Below are 23,096 nucleotides of genomic sequence, written 5' to 3'. Positions count from 1 at the left end.
AGATATTAAAACAATCGCTAGAGGGAAGGAGAGTTTGGAAGGAGCTTACTGTTAGTGAGGAGGGCGTCTTCCATATGGCTCTGGAATTCTTTCCTCCTGAGGTGGAGCAGCTGATCAGATGGGGCAGCAGCTCCCCCAGACCCAGGGCCCCAGGTGGGCCCCATGCTCTGTGGGGACATGGCCTAACCCTGAGACTCTCTCAGCAGAACCGCTTGGTTTTCACCCCAAGCTGAGCCCTCCAACTTAACCTCCACCAGTGACAAATGAGTATTTTGGCCTTTACTATTACTTTGTGTATAGCTCCCAATTCCATCAAAGCCTGGGCGGGAGAAGAGGGCGCTACTTACTGTCTGTCAGAGATCCCGACATCTGTGAATGTGTGACAGCAGCGATTCCATTTTCCAAAAGGACACTGAGATCTAGCATTCTTGAGCCTTGGAACACAGCTAAAATTAACATGTGGTATCTATAAACACACACACCGCTCCATCAGGGGAGCTGAATTTGCATCACGGTTGGTTTATTTGCAAGTTGGCTGTTAAAATATATTAGAAAAGGTTACAATTTTAAAGAAACACTTATATCCTCATTCATTCCACAAACCTGACTGTTAGGTCTAAGAACTGTGCTGAAAACCGGGCCAGTAAGGCGGTCAGCTGGTCTCTGGCCCCCAGAGCCTGCAGGCTGCCTGGGAAGAGAGGCAAGCCCCAGGCAGGCAGAGTGAGCTGCAGTTATGTGCCAGGTGAGGAAGACGAGAACGCGTGGTGAGGGCAGGACTGAGTCCAAAGCCAGGAAGGGGGTCAGAAAAGCGTGGTCAGCACTGGTCTCACTGGAGAACTGAAGGATGAGCAGAGATGAGCACAGACTGAAAAGTCAGGGAAGTGGCCACCCCCAGGGAGAAGCACTGCAGGACGAAGGCTCTGGGTGAGAAGGTGCAAGTGTGGAGGATGGATTCAGCAGAAGCTAGGCAACAACGGCCTCTGGGTTGGCCCGGAGGCGTCTGGACTTCAGGATTTGATCTGGGAGTCAAAAGAATTCAGGATACCGGTACAGCCATCCAGGCAAGAGAGATAACCTCTTGGCTTTGTAGTAGCAGTGAAGACTTTAGAAATTTCAGAGGAGAACTTCAAACTGAATTCCTTCTAGACAGGCTAAATCTGGGGTATCTGAAAGAAAACTTTTGTAAGGCAAATAAACACCTCATTTCACAAAACTGTTCTCTGCAATAAGATCTTCACATCTCTATTTTCTTGGGTTTGTTTATTTTTTTTTTAATGGACCACTTTTAAAGTTTTTTATTGATTTGTTGCAGTACTGTTTCTGTTTTATGTTTGGGTTTTTTGGAGACATGTGGGATGTGGGATGTTTTTTGGAGACATGTGGGATCTTAGCTCCCAACCAGGGAGTGAACCCGCATCCCCTGCAGAGAAAGGTCAAATCCTAACCACTGGAAGGACAGGGAAGTCCCCTCCATTTTCTTAAAGCCAGACACATTGCCTGTGCACTGCCACGGGTCCTGAAATTGACAAGGCTTTCTGATCACTGCACCTTCATCCTCAGCCTGGCCCTGAACTCCCAACTGTCCTTTCCTGGCTCTCAAAGGGTAAGAGACGTGTTGCTCTTTTGTGCCACTGTCCCTTCAAAAGACAACTTGTGCCCAACTCAAAGCCACCTGTTGTTCTTTGGTTCATCCAAAAGGCATCAGTAGAGACTGGTGAGCCAGACTCAGAGATGAACCAGGACAATCAGCCTTCAGAAGCATCTCAACTCTGAAACTGTCCCTGACCTCTTGGGATGGAGGTGGTCAGTGTGATGCATTCTGTAAAACAAGTTTATTCTCTGGCTAGAAGCTGGTCCCTGAGTTACGTGACATGCCCACCCCAAATAAAAGACTTCTCAGCCTTGGGATTTTTAGCCTGCTCATTTAAATTTAATTCAACAATTGCTGACTGGGCAATTTCCTGGATGACCTGAAATCTATCAGATCCTGTAACATCACTTCGCGGAACAAACAAGGGGTACAAGCTGTCCGCTGGGCGAACAGCACAAGGTCACAGGCTTTAATACCTGGACTGCAACAGAAAGCTGGGGGGTAGGGGTTCCAGACGTGGATTACAGATCCATTGTTTATAAATTACCCAGGGAGCTGCAGTTGGTCACCTGGAGCACAGCAGGCTGCAGAGTTATCTACTCTGCCAAAGCCAGTAACAGCTCCACGTTCCATGGTGGACCTCATCCAATGGCTGTTTCCTGACACCTTGTATCTCCCACGAACTGCACCACTTGGCAGGAGGATTCAGGACAACAGAATTGCAGACAGTTTTTCAGCAAAGCTCTGCCAAGAATTCTGGCCAAGGGCAAACTTTTACCTGTTGCCGGAAGTTGCATCACCTTCTGTACACTGAATGAATGCACGCGTGCTCAGTTGTGTCAGACCTGTTGCGACCCCTTGGACTGTAGCCCACCAGGCTCCTCTGTCCGTGGGATTCTCCAGGCAAGAATACTGGAGTGGGTTGCCATGTCCTCCTCCAGGGGATCTTCCCAATCCAGGGATCGAACCTGAGTCTCCTGCATTGCAGGCAGATTCTTTACCCACTGAGACCCAGGGAAGCCCCTCTGTACGTTATCAGATCACAACGTGCTAGCAGGTCTGGGGGGACCCACAATCCATGGTGTGCGTCCCTGGGTGCCCACTCTGAGTGGCTTGCTAACAAGAAGCAGCCTTGAACGCTTCTTGTCTGGTAAGGGTGGCTGCTCTGATCCCTTTGGGCCCTAAGATAACCCCCCCTGGACTCCCAGCAAGCAGATCCAGGTAAAACAGCTTCCTGTGTGCAAGGCCTAAGTGTCCCAGGAAAACGAATGTCACCACATGCACCAAGGCTGGAGGGAGGCCACAGCACAATCTCAGCAGGCTCTGCAGAAATGCACCGCTGAAAAGTCCTCCCCAAACCATGCAGTAATCCCATCTTTACGTTGGCATCTCCTGTCTGAGAGAAGAAGCACCTTCCTAAAGGTACATTAGATGTATTGGATGAAAAATCTAACAATAAACTGCACTAGCAATTAGAAAGCAAACGCTTGGGCTTTGCTTGCATCTGTGCAAGGCTCTTGCCAGAACCATGGCAATAATCCAGGCCAGAGTTTATCGCCTCTCTTGGCCTCAACTGGCTCTGAAAGCAAGACAATAATCCCTCATCAGCCTTGCCAGGGATGCGGAGAACTTTCAGCTCAGCTCTGGAAGGAACTATAAGCAGGACAGCCACTATGAGTTTCCAGTGTTGCTTACGGCTATCCCCCACCTCAAGAAAAACCAACGTCTCTTTGCCTATCTGTGCGGTGCTGTATTAAACAGAATTAGAAGGCACAATCTGGAAACAAAAAGCATACAATTAACTTTACCCTCCCTAATAAGGTAGGGCCAAAATCAACACGCCCTTTTATTTTCAATCAGGCATTTCTAACGTATTCTGGTTGCTTTGTGCTTGTAAGGGCAAGACCGCCTCATCCTGGCACATGCCCGACCCCTGGTGAGGTGGAAGCTGTGAGTGGGAAGGGTGAGGGGGTGAGTCGCTAGGATGACGGCATCAAACTCTCGCTGCCTGAAACTGACTTTTTCTTTTTCTCTGTTGCCTGGGGCGGGGGGAGGGGGGTGTTTATACAATTTCCTAAAAGAGATGACAATCTATGTTAACGAGAGAGACTGCTGGATGACACGGCCAGGTCTGAGCTGGCCAAGCAGCAAGCAGAGGCTGGTCCTGAGCCCCTGCTGGTGCCAGAACAGGAGGCCCAGGGTCACATCAGGAAGGAACAGAAGCCTCAGGCCACACCACAGCCCTGCAGCCAGCCGGAGGGAACACGATCATCCTCCCAGGCCTCTCAGGCTGGTTATGTAACGTTCCACAGAATCGTGCAGGCCTCTATAAACACAGTTGTTTTCCACGACAAAAATACTTCCATTCCTCCCTGAGCATAAGGCGAGGAACCTGCTTCCTGCGGCTGGCGGTGGCCGAGACAAACCCACAGGGAGGGAGAGGGCTTCAGCTGCGGTCCCCAGCAGCGCTGCTAAGGAAAACAGCGGAGCCCAGGGCAGGCCAGAGCCAGTGGAAATGGGATTCAGCCACATCTGAACACCAGGCTGCCCTGCCAAAGCCAGGCATGATGGAGACCAGCCTGTCCCATGGCTGTGGTCTTCCAAGCAAGGCGCAAAGCCCCAAGGGCCCCAAAGACTCTCAGGAGTCCATGCGCAAAGTTCAAGGAGGAGTTTGAAGGGGGATTTAAGGAATCAATTTCCAGATCTCCACCTGCCAATGAAAGGACACTCCTATCTTCCCAACAGCTCCCCTCTCACTGAAATCTTACCCTGATGCATTGTTCCAAAGTTCGGAAACCTCTGAGACACCAAACAAAGGGGGTAATTCAAAATAATGATTATCAGGGAGTCTCTTTAATGATTAACCACAACTGCTTGAACTCAGAAAGGTTCCCAATTTTATGCCTAAGCATTTTTCTGTTAGGAGCAAAACTTCGCCCATTTGGAGATGCTCTGGATTCAGAGGGGAAAAAAAAAATGAGAAGAGTAGGTTAATGATACGAATTCTCCTAAGAATACCTGGAATTTTTTCCCAAAATGTCAAACTGTTCAAGCCAAGCTAGAGATATAGCACAGATAACAAACATACTTGAAGTACATACAACTGGTTAATCACCTATATAAGGTGGTTAAAAATCAAAATGCAAAAATTCTTTCAAGTCATACTGCCAAAGATGTATCCCAACTAAGTCAATTCTCATATTATTTTCATCTTATTTAATGTTTAATATTTTCTACTTCTTGTTCACAAAAATAAATCATTTGAACCTGTGATTTTTTAAAAAAAGGTCGGAAATCAACTTAAAATGTAAGTTGACATTACTTACATAAAACGTAAGACACATATGCACTCCCATGGGAAGGAGTACATAGTTTATAAAAGATTATTTCAGAAGGTACATGGACAAAAACATTGGAAGATGGTGCCCTAGAGACACCCCTCAAATGAGGGGGTCAGGGCAGCAAACACAGGTTGCAGGGCACTGGGGAAATGTCACTTCCAGAAAAAGACGATAAGCCTGTAAGTCTGAAGGAGACGAAGAGGGGTATTACAAGCAGAGAGAGATGAGGCAAGGGAGAGAAGCGGGGGTCTCTGAGCTTGGAGGGCAGGTCAGGGCGGAGCGGGGTAGTGGGCAGGGAAGGACTCACATGCCATGCTGAGGGGCACAGACCACATGTCAATATCCAACAGAAGTTTTCAGGCAGGAGCATGTTGTAACTGACTCGCTGCTTCTACAAAGCAAGCACTGGGCAACCATAAGAAGGATGAGATGGAGAGGGTTAGAACTCCCAACAGAGAGGTCAGTTGCTGGACAGTGATGTCCAAGAGAACCGTCCACCAGCTGGACAGTGACGTCCAGCACAGCGGGGAGTGTCCTGCGGTGCCCGCCAGTACGGCAGCCACCAGCCACACGCGGCTCCCCAGCAGCTGACACACGGCTCGTGAGGCTGGGGAGCTGAGTTTCCATTTTCAACTTTAACTACTTTCAATGTAAACGGGGACATGTGACTAGTGAGTACCATACCGGACACAGAGGCTAAGGAGCTACTTCAAAGAAGAAAAATCTGTCCAGAAGTAAGGCAGGAGCAGGGGAGGTGAAAGAGATTCAAGAAGTATTTCTGAAGCAGAAGACGATGGTGACCCACTGGACTGAGTGGCGTGAGGACTGCGCTAAAGAGGACAGCAAGGCTGGTCTAACCAGAAGACTAGGCTGGTGCAGACAGCAGAGTACTGGGAAGAAGAGAGTGTACAAAGGGTTTATGGGGAAGATAAATGCTCCAGAATGGGCTCATCTACTTTGAGATGTATCAAGATTCTCCAGGGAAGATGGCAAGAAGGTGGCAAGAAAAAGGTCAGACTGTAAGTAAGTCTGTAGAGGTCTCTATCACAGAGACAGTAAGACAGGCTACAAGGAGGGTAGGGTCCCCCAGAGGGAGAAGACCAGAGGACTCCCAACACTTCAAAGGTACCGAGGGCAGGAGAGTGCATGGATGGCAGAGGGAAAATGGCCAGACGCACCCAGAGAAGCAAGGCGAGAAAGGGGTGCCAAGGAAGCTGAGAGGAGGAAGATGAAGGTGTTCCAACACGTGGGGGTGTCCACCGGGGTCAAGCAGCGGAAGCACACAGGACAGGCCTGAGGGCAAGCTGGGGCTTCTCGTGAGGCCGGGAGCTGCAGTGTGGGGGAGGACAGACGCTGGATGGGAAGGACCAGAGGGATGGGAGCACTCGTGCATGCCAGGAGCGCAGTCAGGCCCTGGCACTGCCGTCATGGGGCCACAGGGGAGGTCACAGTGATACCCAGATGCACCTGGGGCCCTCAGGCCCCACCCTAACACCAGCCACAAGACTCTCATCAGCGTAACTTCCTTTTCTAGGTCCTAACAGAAGCATTCAGAAAGGTAGGTAGCTACCTGTTTCTGACTAAGTAAAAGGGTATCCAGCAAAAGACACCTTTGAAATCCAGGAAGTTAAGTGACCAGGCAGTTTAAGAGGAATGAACATGAAACTCCATCCACAAAATGTCTCTGGTCATCCTATACCTGTCAGCTACCTACTCTCTCTTTACATCTGATGAATGGTACTCCTGAAGCAAACTGACTTGACTCCATACAGGGATTAATTCCAGCCAGCAGAAAAACGCAGTGAACATTGCTTCCTCAGCCAAGTTCAAGACTCTTCAAAGGACTCCAGAAGGCTGTCAGCTTGAGGGAACCTCCCCCACAAGATTCCAGCCAAGTTTCTTCCAATCAACTTTGTCTCCAACCCTCCAATCACTCGCGCGTGCTAAGTCATTTCAGTTGTGTCCGACTCTTTGAGACGCTATGGGCTGTAGCCCACCAGGCTCCTCTGTCCATGGGATTCTCCAGGCAAGAACACTGGAGTGCAAGAACACTGGAAGCCTTCCTCCAGGGGCTTCCCAACCTAGGGCTCGAACCCAATCACTCATAAAAGGAATACTAATCCTTGAAGAGATCCTTGATTTTGGGGGTTTTGGCTTAAGCTGGCAGGCAGTAGTATCTGTTTCCTCGCGAGAACATCCTCTCCTCTGCTTTTAGCATGCCCACACATGAGGTAGGTGCCTCAGCTCACACTAGGTACTCAGCAATGCCAGTGAGGAACAGTGACTTGAAGTCACTGGGCACCCACCATGTGCCAGGCAAAACACTTGCACAGGCATCCTCAGTGATGTCAAAACCAGCTTTCACAACAGGCCACGTTCCACCACATTTAGAGACATGGTGGTCCAGTGGTCAAGACTCCACACTCCCAACACAAGCGGCACAGGTTCAATTCCTGGTCAGGGAACTAATAGACCACATGCCAAGGCCATGGTCAAAAATTAAAAAAAAATAAAAAAAACATTAAGAGACGTGCAAACCAAGTTGCAACTCACCAAGGTGGTAGTGAACTCTGATTCAAACTCAGAGTTTGAAACTCAGGGTTGCCACAGTGCCCAAACCACCGTGGTAGGTACTCAAGAGACAGGCTGAATAAAGGTGCACCACACTTCACACTCATCCCACTGAGATTACACTGATTTTCGAAATACAATTTCAGAAACTACAATTTTTAAAAAAACTTAGATATAGGATCTCTGATTCTCTACTAATCCATCACCCCTCCCCCCCCACACGCACGCACGCACGCACGCACGCACGCACGCACGCACTGACTGTTCTCAGAGCCAGAGCCGGTCACTGCGTTCTGACCACTGGGGAGGGCTGCTCCAGACACAGCATGTTCAGACCACACATCTGTGCCACAGATGTGGGATGCTCACAAGTGAAATAAATTCAAGGGCACTAACACTGCACGTACTTTAGAGGCATCTTTCATAACAGCACGAGAATGGACTTCATAATCGATTAATACTCTTCATCGACAATCATTACAATTTGATAGATACTAAAAGCTGACTCCAAGAGCTGCTATTCAAACATAATTCCTAAATCATGCTCTCATAAGTCATGTAGACTAATTCACAGAGAGACAATTAGCCTTTGACACTGCACTTAATTTAATAAGTCATTTCAGAATTTTAATAGGAGCACTAACAGGCATGAAAGAAGAATGAACTATTTTTTTTTGAGACCTTATAACTTACAAATTAGCTAATTTTTATTTTTAATGTAAATGTCAAGAAGCATAGTATCAAAGGGCCAGTAATTACTAATATAATGCCAAAAAAGACATGGATGTTATCTGAGTCAAGGTATCACTACTCTCAAAAATAGGCAAAGAGCTTTTTTTAAATTTATTTATTTTTAACTGAAGGATGATTGCTTTACAATATTGTGTTGGTTTCTGCCATACATCAACATGAATCAGTCCAGGTGTACTTATATCCCCTCCCTCCAGAGCCTCCCTCCCAAAAATAGGCAGAGTATGAATGGTATTTTTAAAGTAAACACCAAACTCTCTAACTTAACTCTTAATAACAACTGAGGAAAATGTCTCCACGGTCATGGAAAGATAACTGTGAGAACTAAATAAAATAATATACATAAACAGAAGTAATTCAGTGCCATATGAATAAATTACATTATTAATATTAAAAAGTAAATTCCCTGAATGAATTTAATGCCTTTAAAGTGTACATATTTTTTCCTATGCAACAAGTTTAAATGAAAGAAGGCAGTCAAAGGATTTAAACAAATCTAATGCTTAAACTCTAACATAGAAGATCAAATAATTTTCAAAGGACATCTACCTACATGATACTCAACTTAGATTATAAATGCCTTTATGGTAAAGAACATGTACTGAAAACATATTTATTAGACATAAAAGTATCTAATAAATGTTTGCTAATTACTTGTCATGAAAACTTCTGTTAAACACAACTCAAAAATACAAATCAAAAAAGATTACATAATAAAATAAAACCAAATTTACATATTAAGCCAAAAAAACTATACAGAAACACACTAATAGTTTTAAAGGACACATATATCTGTCAGAGAGCTTCCCACGCAGCTCAGTCAGTAAAGAATCTACCATCAATGCAGAAGACTACCCGCAATGCAGGAGACCTGGGTTCAATCCATGGATCAGGAAGATCCCCTAGAGAAGGTAATGACAACCCACTCCAGTATTCTTGTCTGGAAAATTCCATGGACAGAGAAGCCTGGAGGGCTACAGTCCATGGGGTCACAAGAGTCAGACACAACTTAGCAACTAAACCACCACCACCATTTACCTGTCTCTGTAATTCAAATATTTTAATAGTATGTTTTTCCTGTTATAAAATTAATATGTTCATTTTAGAAAAGACTGGGGAAAAAAGGCAAAAAAGAAAAAATGATAATTAGACATGACACAATCATAATAACCACTGTAAATTTTTTAATGTATCCTATTCTGTTAATGCATATGCATACTTAATTTTCCTGTGAAATGGGGATCTATTATATATACTGCCTAGCAATAAATTTTTTCATTTAATATTCTATGCACATTTTCCCATGCCATTAAGCGGCCTTATAAAACAAGCTATTTAATTGATTTAAATTACTTGATCATATGGAGAATCATAATTTAATGTCTTACTGCCAATATTTTTTCAGTTTCTCACGCTGTAACTAATACTAAATGAGCATCTTTCTACATAAGTCTTTTAGAGCAACGGTGATTATGTCATTGGGGTAAATTCCCCACCTCAAATCCCCACACAGTTATTAACCTCCTACTTCACTAAAAACTGCACAGAGCTTGGCCTAGCAGCCTGGAGTGACTGGAATACAGAGGAAACCTACATGGTCCCTTTTTCCCTCTGGCCTGTTAACGTCTGACCCAGAGCCCTGGAGGAGCAGCTTTGTTTGAAGTCTTCCAGCACAGGAGCAGGGTTACCTGGGAATGTTTCCATCTCCATCTCCCACCCACACCCCACCTTTCATCTCCGGAGGGGAACAGACAGAGAATCTCAGGTCCAGCCTCTCACAAGGGGACAAAGGTCCAGCAAGAGGGGCGCAGAGGACAGACCACCTGGAACAGGTACGAAAGACTGAAATATCAGAAAACAAACAAGTGGGCTGTGCACTGCTCTCAGTATCATCTCTCTTGCCCTACCCTCTTAACACAGCCTCAGCCAATTATATATGATCCTCCTCTCACTTAAAACATGATCTTTGCATCTGGGTACTGGCAGATGACCCAAGTTAATAAAGGTTTTCTGTACTTGCTGCACATTTGTATCCCCATGCACATATCACAAAGACGAGGATGTCCATGTGCAGTTAGGGGCTGACCAGCACTCCTGGTGAGACAAGCCCTCGAGCCAGAAATACCCATTAAGTACCAGGCAGGCCAGCCTGGCCAGAGGCGCGATGACGTCCCTCTGCCCTACCTTCATTTCCCAGCACAAAAGAACTCTTCCAGGACTTGCCTGCTTCAGTTAACAATCTGCCTACCAGTGCAAGGGACACGGCTTTAACCCCTGGTCGGGGAAGATCCCACATGCCATAGGAAAACTAAGCCTGTGCACCACAACTACTGAGGTCCATATGTTCCAGACTCCACGCTCCGCAACGAGAGAAGCCACTACAACGAGAAGCCCTTGCGCTGCGATGACGAGTAGCCCCGACTCGCCGCAACTAGAGAAAGCCCAGTGCAGCAATGCAGACACAGTGCAGCCACAGCTATATATTTTTTAAAAATTAAAAAAAAATTTTTTTAATTAAAAAAAAGAACTCTTCCAAAGATCACCCTATCCACCAACTACTCCCGCACTACACACCCGTCTTCATGAAGTCAGATGTTACCTGATGCTATTCCCCCACTTTTAAGAAGAGGCAGCTGATTTTAAAGTGACCCCCTCTCTAATGGCTTGTATTCCACAATTTAACTTCGCTTCTCTGAAAGCTAACTCAGGGTAATGACCCACGTCAGCTACCTTCGGTGCAGTTTGGAAGCTGCTGGACTGGTATGGTGAGACTCATGACTAATCATGACCATTACGCGTATTAGGGCTGTGATATTTTATAGTTAGTTGTCAACTGTGACATAAACGTACACAAAATCCAGAATCCGTTTTGTTCACCAAAAGACAAACGAACCATACGTTTACAGAATAAACTGGCCACCAGTGACAGATTCAATGATAAATTGTGGAATACATAATTTGCTTACTTTTTGCATGAAAGTTTAAAGTGAATATACTGAATTTACTGAAAGTGCTTTAAAATCTCTTCTTTCATTTCTATCAATGCAAAAATGCATGTCTTCCATGAGAGGGTCTCTCTATAACCAGTGCTATTAAAACAAAACAGAGGGCTTCCCTAGCGGTCTAGAGGTTAAGAATCCACCTGCCAATACAGGGGACACAGGTTCAATCCCCGGTTGGGGAAGACTTCACGGGCCACAGAGCAGCCACCCGCCACAACTACTAAGCCTCACTCCAGAGCCCACACGCCACAACCACTGAAGCCGGAGCACCCAGAGCCTGGCCCTGCGGCAGGAGACGCCACCCAATGAGAGGCCCATGCAGTGCAGCTAAAGAAGGTCCACATGCAGCAAGGAAGCCCCAGTGTAGCCAGAAATAAATAAATAAATCTTTTTTTTTTTTTAAAGCAGAAACTATTTAGATATACATTATCTCCTGCAAATAGTATGTCATCAATCTGACTCTGACTAGATAAATTAATAAGCAAGAAATAGGCAAGCCCACTTACCACATCACAACCTTTAAATACTGATACGAGTGGCCTCTGTTTGAAATTAACTGCATTTACCATGGGAAACTGCTCCTTTTTGCATTACTTTTGTTTGGTCATAGTTACAGAACAAGAAAATGTGGCGTGTGTAATTGTGACTCATCATTTTAATCCCCTAATGCTCAGTTTCAAGTGAATGAACTGCACAATTCTTTAAATGCCTTTCTTTCTTCCTACATGTACTGTAATCGCATTCATAGGAGTGTCATTTTCTGGGTTAAGTCTAAGGACTATCAAAAATGACAGGAAGGAGAGAGATTTGCTTATATCTACAGATTTTTTAAAATGAAATACATGAGAGATTCTACTGAGTTTAATGAACAATAAAATATGTATAAGCTCTCTGGGGTCTGCCTTCAAACCTCACAAACAGACACAACGCCACACACAACACTGACAAGGACCAACGCTGGCAACTGGATGGGACGCCAGGTCCCAGGATCAGCTCAGGGCTCAGGCCAGGTTCCAGGATCAGCTCAGGGCTCAGGCCAGGTCCCAGGATCAGCTCAGGGCTCAGGCCAGGTCCCAGGATCAGCTCAGGGCTCAGGCCAGGTCCCAGGATCAGCTCAGGGCTCAGGCCCCCTCCGCATGGGAGCCCCCCACCTCCAACACCAGTCTCCACAAGCCTGAGCTCATCACACCACTAAGGCAAGTGTCTGATAAAAGCAGAATAAGGTAAAGGGAAATAAAGGCAATACAACTGGGGGAAGCACCTCTGTCGAGAAAGCAACTTTGACTCACACTTCTAAAAGGAGTTTTAAAAAAAGCTATATGAGCTAACAAATAAGACCCAAACACAGAGGGCCAAGGATGCTCTCTGACCTTCAGCTTAAACTTCAGCTGAGAAGCTGAATGAGCAGGATGGTAAGCAGGACTTTCCCAGTGAACTTGACAAGGTCTCTATTCCAAAAGGTATTATGCTGAAAATATAGCATTTTTGTAAGACTCTTCATACTAGATTTTCTTCAAAGGTGTGCTGATCAAGGCTTCAGAAGTCCCAGATCAGAGGCAAAAAGCAAAGTTACAGGTGGTCTCTAGCAGTCATCCACTCCTCCGATGGAGTCAAGGGGGATAACCTCTAGGTGTAACAAGGGTCTATACGTTCTCCAAAGGCACCAAATATAGAACTGTCTTCCAACAATTCGGGAAATTACCTGTAATCTAAACATTCAGAGATGACACGATTGTGGATCACGAGCAAGCCTAGCCTTGCCCTGTCCATATAAATACAGAGTGAGCCTAATGTGTAACCAAGTTTAAACTTTTACTAATTTTGAAGTAAATTAAAAGATCAAATTGATTTTAATAATATATTCATTTTAACCTAATATATCCAAAATTTTAACAAGTCATCAAATGTTAAGAAATTAGTAAGATTTAAAAACAATTTAAATAAAATAAAAAATAAACATTCAGAAGAAAGCAACAAGGATTTAAAACTGTAAACAAAATCAAGATACTACTTTAGAGACAATATTAGAAGATCTGGACACCTCCAAATGAAGTTATACTTCGAGAATAGAAAAGACATAATGGCAAAAGAAGTTCTCGATGGGGATCAAATTAGTTAATTTCCAGTAACAGTGTACTGAACAGGACCTTTCAGGTGCTATGTGCCTGTTCAGTCCACAGCAGCTGAACACCAGGAGGCCAGGATGGTTTTGGACACAGCAATGTTAAGAATTGTCCCCAGGGTTCAAAGCAGGGCATGACAGGTCTTTATTTTGAGACCAAAGATAACAGAAGAAACTAAGTGGGAGGTGGTAGGTTAAAAAAAAAAAAAAACACTTCTGTGAGAATTATTAGGATATTTACAATTTTTTTGGCATCTTCTCCCACTCTTCCCATGAAAGACATAACCCCTGAGACACCAGCACCCTCTCCAGAAGCATTCCCTTTTCCTTCAAACCATTCTACCTTCAAATCAAACTCACTTAATATATGAGATACAGGCCCACACTCCCTGCAGGGGCTGCCAAATACTTCGTGCAACAGTGCAGGCTGAAAAAAATGAAGGATTTGGGTGGACGGAATAGTGACTTATAAGAGCAAAGGCTGATGCAAATGTTTACCCATTAACTCAAAGTCAAAGTGCACACATTTTGGAGGCATGTCAGGTTTAGCCAGATGCCAATAAATCACCAGGCTAGTTTTCCTCCCTTACACAGGAGTTTAATACTTCATTTAAGAGAGAGACACCGTCCTCTGAAGTTATATACACTTGATCTAGCTGATTAGGCTCCACATGGGGCTCTTTTGTTCACTACAAATAAAAAGATGTTAAAAACAACCCCAAACTTGCCACAGTGCAAGCTGCAAACACACCATCTGCAGCTGCCCAGCCACAGCTACTGCCCCCAAAGCCAGCGAAAGGCTTGAGGAGCGCTCCTCTTCACTCCAAGTTATCCTCAGCAGCTGTGTTCGCATCGCTCGGGAGGTTCCCCGATTCCTTCCACGCTTAAGTTATTGGCAAAAACCAGCAAACTCAGCACAAGCCATCTGCACTGCAGCCTGAACAGACAGCAGCCAGTGAAAGGAAACCAAGGCGACTCCCAGATTGTCAAGAGGCCCTGATGTTCCTGCTGAAAGAAAAACCGCTCAGCCTCTCCAGCCTTAAAACAGTCAAGCATCATTTATTTCAACCAGGAGTTTCACTTCCCCCCTTTTCATTGGTTACTGGAAAATGACGAAGGCAATTCTATCACTCAGATTGTCATTCAAGAACATGAACGCTCCAACCTCCAGGAAAAATACAGAAGTGTGAATAAACTCAAAGCTGGCTGCAGTCCCTGAACTTCTCACGGTCCCAGCACATTACCGGTGTCATCAGGTGACCGCATGGAAGGAAAAGCTATGTCTGGTAGCCCCAGGATCACTCTGCACATCCTTGGAAACCCACAGGATGGCTAGAGAACACAGAAGTCAAAGCTCATGCAGGGTGACCACTCCCCACCATCACCACGCTTGGCACCCAGGGGGCAGTGACCTTGGCCCCTGGAGTCCAGACAGACTCACATCTGCTCCCCTGGGTCCCTCAGGCTGCCAATCCCATCGATCAGGTTATCACTTGAAGAGCCTTTCAAGGTGCTCGCCAAGAGTCTACCAGAGTTATTTTAGGGGAAAGCAGTGTGATGTTAAGGCGTCCCTGGTGGCTCAGACGGTAAAGAATCTGTCTGCAATGCAGCAGACCCAGGTTCAATCCCTGGGTTGGGAAGATTCCCCCAGAGAAGGGAATGGCTACCCACTCCAGTATTCTTGCCTGGAGAATTCCTTGGACAGAGGAGCCTGGAGCAATGCAGTCCAATGGGGTCTCAAAGAGTTGGGACACGACTGAGCAACTAACATACGCGCGCGCACACACACACACACACACACAGTGTGATGTTAGCTCCTTAGAAGAGGGGGAATCACAAGCACAACCTCATCCTTAGGCTTCACCCGAGACCCCAACACAGCTCCTCTCTGAGTTGGAGAGGCCCCAGGACCCCATGGCATTGCCTTCTGAATGACACATGAGCCAGAGCCCCTGCACTCACTGGGGAGGTTTCTGCTCCCCAGAAACCCTCTGGCTCCTGAATAAATGACTACCAGGGTTCCATTCATCAAGTGTCTCTTAAGCCTTCTATTATGAGATTGAATTTTAAACGGGGAACTGGGTCCTTTATCACATTCCCTAATCCATATCCCCAGGAACATTTCTTTCCAAGTTACAGAATCTGTCTGCAACCTCATTATTATCAGACTTTCTCCCTCCCACCCTCCACCCGGAACTGCACTAAGAAAAGCATTACTGACTGCTGCATAGCGTAGGGAGCCCTGCTGGTGCGCTGGGACAACCCGGAGTGGCGGGATGCAGGGATGCGAAGGCGGCTCAAGAGGGAGGGGATGCATGTCTACACATGGCTGACTGATGTCACTGCAGGGGGCAAACTAACACAACATTGCAAAGCAGGGATACGCCATTAAAAAAATAAATTACAAAAATAAAGGTAACTGGCCGAGAAATGGAAATCAAAATAGAAGACAGCACTGGCTCCAATTTAAAGAGAATTCCACCAAGAGCAAATACTACTAGGAGACTGACTCTACTTCCAGAATGAACATGCCATAAGAGCAACACCCCCTTCTGCCTACCCACCCCGGAACCTGAGTCCCTCCCTAGGACGGTGCCTGGCAGGACCGAGTAGGCAGGAAGTATCTGACAAGTAAGTGACTCCGTCTGAGCACGCGCTATGTCAAAGGCACGGCCACTTCTGCAGCATCAACGGGGACACTGCTCAGCAACCCCTGAGTGTAAGCCATGATCACGTCACTGAGCTCTCCGGAGGTCCAGGGCAGAAGTGATACAGATTCTTCGCGGTCTTTGGATGACCACCTCCTGAGGGCCCCCTCCCCTTCGGCCAGCCTGAGTGCAGACGCGCCCAGTGGGTTCCCACCAACCAGTGAGGACAAGACCAGAAGCAGAGAAACAAGAGGCAGGGAACCCGGGTCCCTGAGTGTCAGCAGTCCACCTGCCCAGACCTCGAGCTGTCACTCAGGACAGGAGTCAGCTTCTCTCTGGTTTGACATTGCATTCTGGCGTCTCTTTTAGAGCAGGTAGAACTACCCTACTCAACACAGCCTTAAAAAAAAATCTTCACACACTGACAGCATTGTGTGGGGGGATGTGTGTACACTGTGTATAAATATTAAACCAGTACTACTGATGAGAACTTTTCCTTGGTTTTGTTCATAGCTGGAGAGGTTTAGCAACTTGAAACTCCAGTAAGAGTGGGCAGAGCAAAGAGGGCAGTTAATCCTGGCATCTTATTTTTAAGTCAACTAGGATTTTATTTTGCCACCAAATATCTCCTCAGCACTGATGATTTTAAAATCTCCTAATATGTCAGCCTTATTTGGTTAGTTTCCTCTATGGAAACTAAAACATAAAACAAAAGTATCATAAAACAAAAGTCAGGAAATTTTAGTCTTCAGAATTCTTGCATTTGAGCTAGAAATTACAGATGGCCCTCTGCCTCCCCAAGGCTCCACAAGTGCAGATTCAACCAATCGCAGATTGAAAATATTTTTAAATTTCCAAAGGATCAAAACATGAATTTGCCACACACCTGCAAATATTTACATAGCATTTACATTGTATGCGTAGTATAAGTAAATTAGAGATAGTATAAGTAAATTAGAGATGAGGTAGTATAAGAGGTAGTATAAGTAAATTAGAGATGATTTAAAGTATATGGAAGGATGTGTGTAAATTATATGCAAATACTACACCATTTCATATACAACACTTGAGCATCCCTGGATTTTGGTATCTGAGTGGGGGGCATTGTCCTGAAAACAATCCCTATGAATACAGAAGATCAACACTGTTCCTCAAAGATGCCTTACAAAAACTTATTTCCTATTTCAACTTCTTTAAAAAGTTAATCGCACATCTAAGGATAGATTTGCAAAAATAAAGAGATGTGCTTTCTTTTACCTAAAGTTTTCCAAGGAGCAAATACAATAAATGGATGATGTGTATGATGGGTCTGGGTCCATCTCTTCAGAAGCCAGAGAGCTCGGCTGAATGCCTGGAGCTGGCCTCCAGCCCTGCAGCACGGCCAGCAAACCAACAGAAGCAGCAGCTGGTTGTCAAGAGACCCACTCAGAAAATGGCCATCTCAGATGTGAAAACCACACCCCTGCTGGGAAAGGTGAGACTTAAGAAAAGTATACAAACCCCCAAAGAAACTTGTTCCTAATATCACTTGACAATAGGATCTTTGAAAAGAGCATGTGACCAAGGTAGAGGTAAGCCAGCCTGGTATAATATATTTAAAAGTGGATGGGAAAGCAGAAATCATTTTGCTGAGAGACAGAAGCCTTACACAAAAGAGTACCTATTGCAGGATTCCCTTTATATGAAGTTCAAGAACTGGCAAGACTTACTCAAAACAAAACAAAAAAAAGGGACAGTGGCTGCCCAGGTTGGGGGTCAGGAGGGAACCCTGGGAAGGACCTGAGATAACTTTCTGGGGTGGCAGGTACATCTTAAAAGAAGTATGGGTTACATAGGTACATGTGTGCGTGCATGCAAAGCTCTTGGCAACCCTATGGACCGCAGTCCTCCAGGCTCCTCTGTCCATGGGGTTCTCCAGGCAAGAATACTGGAGGAGGTTGCCATGCCCTCCTCCAGGGGATCTTTCCGACCCAGGGATCGAACTCACATCTCTTATGTCTCCTGCATTGGGATGCATGTTCTTTACCACTACTGGGTCTCCTTCATTGCAGATAGATTCTTGACCTTCTGAGCCACCAGGGAAGCCCTACCCAGATACATGCATTTGCCTAAACTCCTAGAATGATACACTTAAAATGCATGCATTTCACTGTATAAACTTTGCCTCAAAAAAATTTTAAAGTTTTAGACTCAATTATGACATGTATGCTGAAGTGCTTAGCAGTGAAGTACACTGACATGAGCCACTTATTTTGAAACACTTCCACACACACACACACAAAAAAAGGATTGATGGGTAGACAGAGATGGATAGGAATATACAAAGCAAATACAATGAAATGCTAACACTCTGTAGAATCTAAGTGGTGAGTATACGTGTCCAGGATACTACATAATTTTTTCATCTTACCTATGTGAAATTTGGCATGAAAATAAGCTGAGGGAAAGTATATGCTAATTATGCTGAGATGTCTTGTTTTAGAGTGTAAAGGAGTACTCGAATCTTACTCAGCACTTACTACTACTTCACAGGACATAACAAGAGCTCGTGGATAGCAACTGAACACTTGTCCCAGGGATGCCGGAGTGGTGGATGAGGCGTTTGAGCGACCGAAGCTCTCACTGTCCACAGCCATGCTTCCTAAGGCTGCCTCAGTTGAACACTTTGATTGCTCAAAATAATTTTAAAGTAAATGACTTTGGTATATTAATTACCAAAAGTTTTAAGTTTCTAAATAGAAAGTCTTAAAACAATGTGACCTTGAATTTCAAATATAATACTTGTGTGGTATTCTCTGAACAAACAAATGAAACAAAGTCAGTGATTTCATACCAAAATAATGTGGCTAAAAGGTACAAATTTTCAGTTAATTAGATGAATAAGTCCAGGGGATGTAATTAATGTATGGCATGGCACCTATTATAGTTGGTAACAGTGTAAGGTATATTTGAAAATTGCCAAGGGAGTAGATCTTAAAAGCCCTGGGGCTTCCTTGGTGGTCCAGTGGTTAAAACTCGGCACCCCCAGTGCACGGGACCTGGGTTCAATCCCTGGTCAGGAAACTAGATCCCAAATGTGCAACTAAAAATCCTAAGTGCCACAACTAAGACCCAGCACAGCCAAATAAACAAGTAAAAAAAAAAAAAAGTCATAATTCCAAGAGAAAAAAATCGGTATCTCTCTATATGGCAACAGACTATGTTTAACTAGACACTGTGATAATCATTTGACAATACATAAAAAGTAATGAATCATTATGTTCTATACCTGAAACTAGTTTCATGTTATATGTCAATTGCATCTCAATTTGTTTTAAAATGTTGGCTTTTCATCTCTGATGAGTCCAAAGCATTTTCTCCTCTAGGTTTACAGACACATTCTATAATCTTTAGCAAATTACAATGGGGGAGGGGAATCAGATTGACTATCTTACATGACAAGTAAGTTAATCAACCACTGAAAATACTGTCCATCACTTTTCCTAAAGTTTCTTTTGATAATAAAATCCAGTTGAGAGGTTGCAAAACCCAAACCAGGCTGGGATCTAAGTTTGGTCCTAGGCAGAGTAAGCTGTTGGAGACAGTACTATGATCTGAGAAACCACTAACAGAGAGAGGGTTTAACTTATATCTGCTGGTCCACACAGAGCCATGAGTGGCTTTGCATACAAGAGCCCTTCAACAAAAGTTCAAACCTGACCATTTTCCAAAGCCTAATCCAGATCCTACCGTTTCCTTGAATGTTCTCCTGACTATACGTCCAAACACCACGCACTCCATCACCCACAGTCTTTACTCTGAAAGAAGCTGCAGTGCCCATCAACCCAAGAGTCCCTCTTACATAGGAATCTTCTAATCTGTGATGAATGGCCATCAGCTAGGCCAGGTCACCAACACAGCAGCCCGTTCTACCAAAAACAGTGGGCCTAGGGGGCAAATCACTCTCCTCGCATTCTCTTATTTATAAATTGGTACCAAGAGGAAGACTGATTCCAAGATAATCTCAGGGTTCCCCTGAGGCCTGAAACACTGAGTCTGGTCATTTGCTGACTCTGCCATGCACTTCCCCGGGCCAGAAGCCTGGGATGGAGTTACCAGATCCCTGCCCTCAGGGCCTCACCCTCCGGGAAGCCCCCTGGTAACCTGGAAATCTCAGATGCCAGAGTTTAAAGAGAACCTAAGACTGTGTGGTTCCACATCCCCATTTGAAAACTGGCTGGAAGCAAAGTAAGACAGACAAAGACACCGAACCACTCCAGCATTCCCTGGTGGCTCAGATGGTAAAGAATCTGAACTACAGTGTGGTTCAATCCATGGGTCAGGGAGATCCCCTGGAGAAGGGAATGGCAACCCACTCCAGTCATGGTAATGAGAACGCATGGACAGAGGAGCCTGCCAGGACCCACGACTTCCAAAGAATCAGGCGCAGCCAACAACACTGAACCCCTCCACCGAGCCCTCGTCCCACCTCCGTCTTCCGCAGCAAAGAAATGCTGCTTTGCGCTTCCATGGGAGGTCCCAAAGGCTTTTTCAAAAATTCTCATCTTCCTGCTTAGTTTTACCTTTTCCAGAAAGTTCAGTTGGGGGCTTTTAGGTGTTTTGTTTGTTGTGTGTGTTTTTTTTTTTTGGCCACGCCACATAGTTTATAGGATCTTAGTTCCCTGACCAGTGATCGAACTCAAGGCCCATGGCAGTGAAAGTGCCACGTCTTAACCACTGGACCATCAAGGAATTCCCAGAAAGGTCAGTTTTAAACAGGGGAAAGCTTGCAGTGAGAGTGAAACTGCCAGTCACTCAGTCGTGTCTGACTCTGCGACCCCATGGACTGTAGCCCACCAGGCTCCTCTGTCCAGGAAATTCTCCAGGCAATAATAACGGAGTGGGCTGCCATTCCCTTCTCCAGGGAATCCTCCTGACCCACGGGTTGAACCTGGGTCTCCCGCATTGCAGGCAGATTCTTCACCATCTGAGCCACCAGGAAAGCCCCAGAGCTTGCAGGAATAGGTAGAAAACAAGCAAATGTTGTCCCTAGGCTGCTGCCTGCAGGCCGGCCTCTCTGCATCCTCCTCCATGCCTCCCACAGCAGAAGGCAAGCGCGATAAGCGTTTGTGGACCAAGCGGCAAAGGAAACCGTGAGATGAAAGGCAGAGCCTCCTGAAACCCTCCCAGGGCCTGCTCCTCACTCCGTCCACGTATCCTGGGCCAACTCAACATCCCCTCTGTGCTACAGCGCGTCTGGGAAAGAAGTGTGAGCTGTGATGCGGTGATGCCAGGCCGAGAGGATAGATTTAGAAAGCTCCACATAGCCAGACACACAGCGACAACAGCCATCAGACATCACCCAGATTTAACTAGCCTAAAATTAGCAGTCGGAGCAGAGTAGTTACTGCACGGATGGCGTCAGAGCTCTTCTGACTGGCCGACTGCCAGTTTTAAACAAATCGTCCTGCTTTCTCTACCAGGGAAACAATATTTTGGAACAGAGCCAGCCAAGCATTTCTGCGGCTGTTTCCATTCTCGCTCCGCTATTAATGTTTTATAATTCAGTGACAAGGTGAGCAGAGCCTCTATGGGCTACATCCGTGAGGGGGTTATTTTCTTTGTTGCAAGCACTCATTCTTTGGATGAGTACTTTAGTATGGTGCAGGAATCCTTTTAAATATTTAAATGCCTGAAATTTATTTAGGGCTTCACATTCAACTGGCTTAAACAAAGATGATGCAAATCGGGCGAAGTATAAATGCAAAATGAAAATCGGTTTCCTCTGATCCTTCTTTTCATCCTGGCAAAGACTCGGGAGCGAAAGAAATGTTCTCCCCAGGATCACAGGAGAGCCCTCTCGCTTCCCAGCAGAGAGGAGAGAGCCTGGTTCAATCAGCAGAACTGTTAAACTACAAAATTTCTCATGAATAACAGAAGATCCACTGGCTGATAGAAGGGTTTTAGGCTAGAACAATAGCTTTGCAGCCTGTTCCTGGCTACCACTTCCCACTTGCAGGGGCAGAAGTGAGATAATTCTCGCTATTTCCTCTGAATACACTTTCTTTACCCATGTCCCCCTTTCCTTTTATGATTTATTGAGATCAATAGGACCCCACAAGGTACGTAGGGTCCCACATGGGGGCAGAAAGGCGAGTTTAAACTCTTAAGAGCTAAGATTCAGAAAACCACGTGTGTTCTCTCTGAACTCTCAGTTTTCACATCGTTGGTGGGGCGGCGGGCAGGGGGTTGTAAATCGCATCAGCCTTGTAAGGTTCTCCTTCAGTCTGTAGGAGACCACAAATAAAAGTTCAAGCACAATGGCTGTTTTGAAATCTACCTTCAGGAATCTCTCTTCCCAGTTCTTTATCCTATTCCTACGTCAAAAACATTAACCTCCCTCACTCACTCCTCTCACTTAAAACTTTTTCTAAAAAAGAGCGTATATATGTATATATAAAACTGATTCACGTTGCTATATACCTGAAACTAACACAACACTGTAAATCAACTTACAATTCCAATAAAATTTTTTAAAATAAAAAAATTAAACCTTTTAAACAGATCCATTATCCCAAGCAAATGACTTCCAATGATCTTCAAATAAACAAAGCTGTTGGTAAATTAGGTGATTTTACTATTACTTAATCTCTCAGCCTCGCCCGCAACTCTCATAGCAAACCTTAATACACCCATTTAATAAAGCAGGAGTTACAATGACATCCCCCTGAATTCATGCACTATAGGAATTAGTACTAGGTCAGGATATTAAGATAAAAGGCTTCTACCTATGCTTAGGGAGCACCTACTACACGTAAGGCATAAGTAATATTCCAACATACCCCGCAATCCTCAAAGTAAAAGGACTATGTTAACGGAAGGTGTACACTATACTACTGATCGGTTTTACAAAATCATTATTTCCTGTAGAAATTATCATCAATTGAGAGAGAAAAGTTAACGCTGAAGAATTCAGAAATCCTCTCTTTCCAGTTATCTTTATTAAGGAGTCCAAACCAGACTTGTAGGTGAATTGCAGCTTCATCTGATTCCAATAAGGCCAAGGCCGTGCAGTTGTGAGTTGGTATCAGA

At 45.2% G+C, this 23,096-nt stretch overlaps 1 protein-coding gene and 1 pseudogene across 10 annotated transcripts in view; one reads left to right on the top strand and one right to left on the bottom strand.

Annotated features, from left to right (window-relative positions):
- SIPA1L2 (signal induced proliferation associated 1 like 2) overlaps window positions 1-23,096 on the bottom strand; it is a 231,930-nt gene that overhangs the window by 196,191 nt on the left and 12,643 nt on the right. The gene's annotated exons all lie outside the window — the stretch shown is intronic.
- The window catches only part of LOC122709184, an 18,125-nt pseudogene continuing 12,357 nt past the window's right edge, over window positions 17,329-23,096 (top strand).

The sequence above is a fragment of the Cervus elaphus genome, chromosome 15 (assembly GCF_910594005.1).
Source record: "Cervus elaphus chromosome 15, mCerEla1.1, whole genome shotgun sequence".
Taxonomy (NCBI): Eukaryota; Metazoa; Chordata; class Mammalia; order Artiodactyla; family Cervidae; genus Cervus; species Cervus elaphus.
Note: the sequence above shows the minus strand (reverse complement) of the source record. Positions and strands in the feature narration are given on the sequence as shown.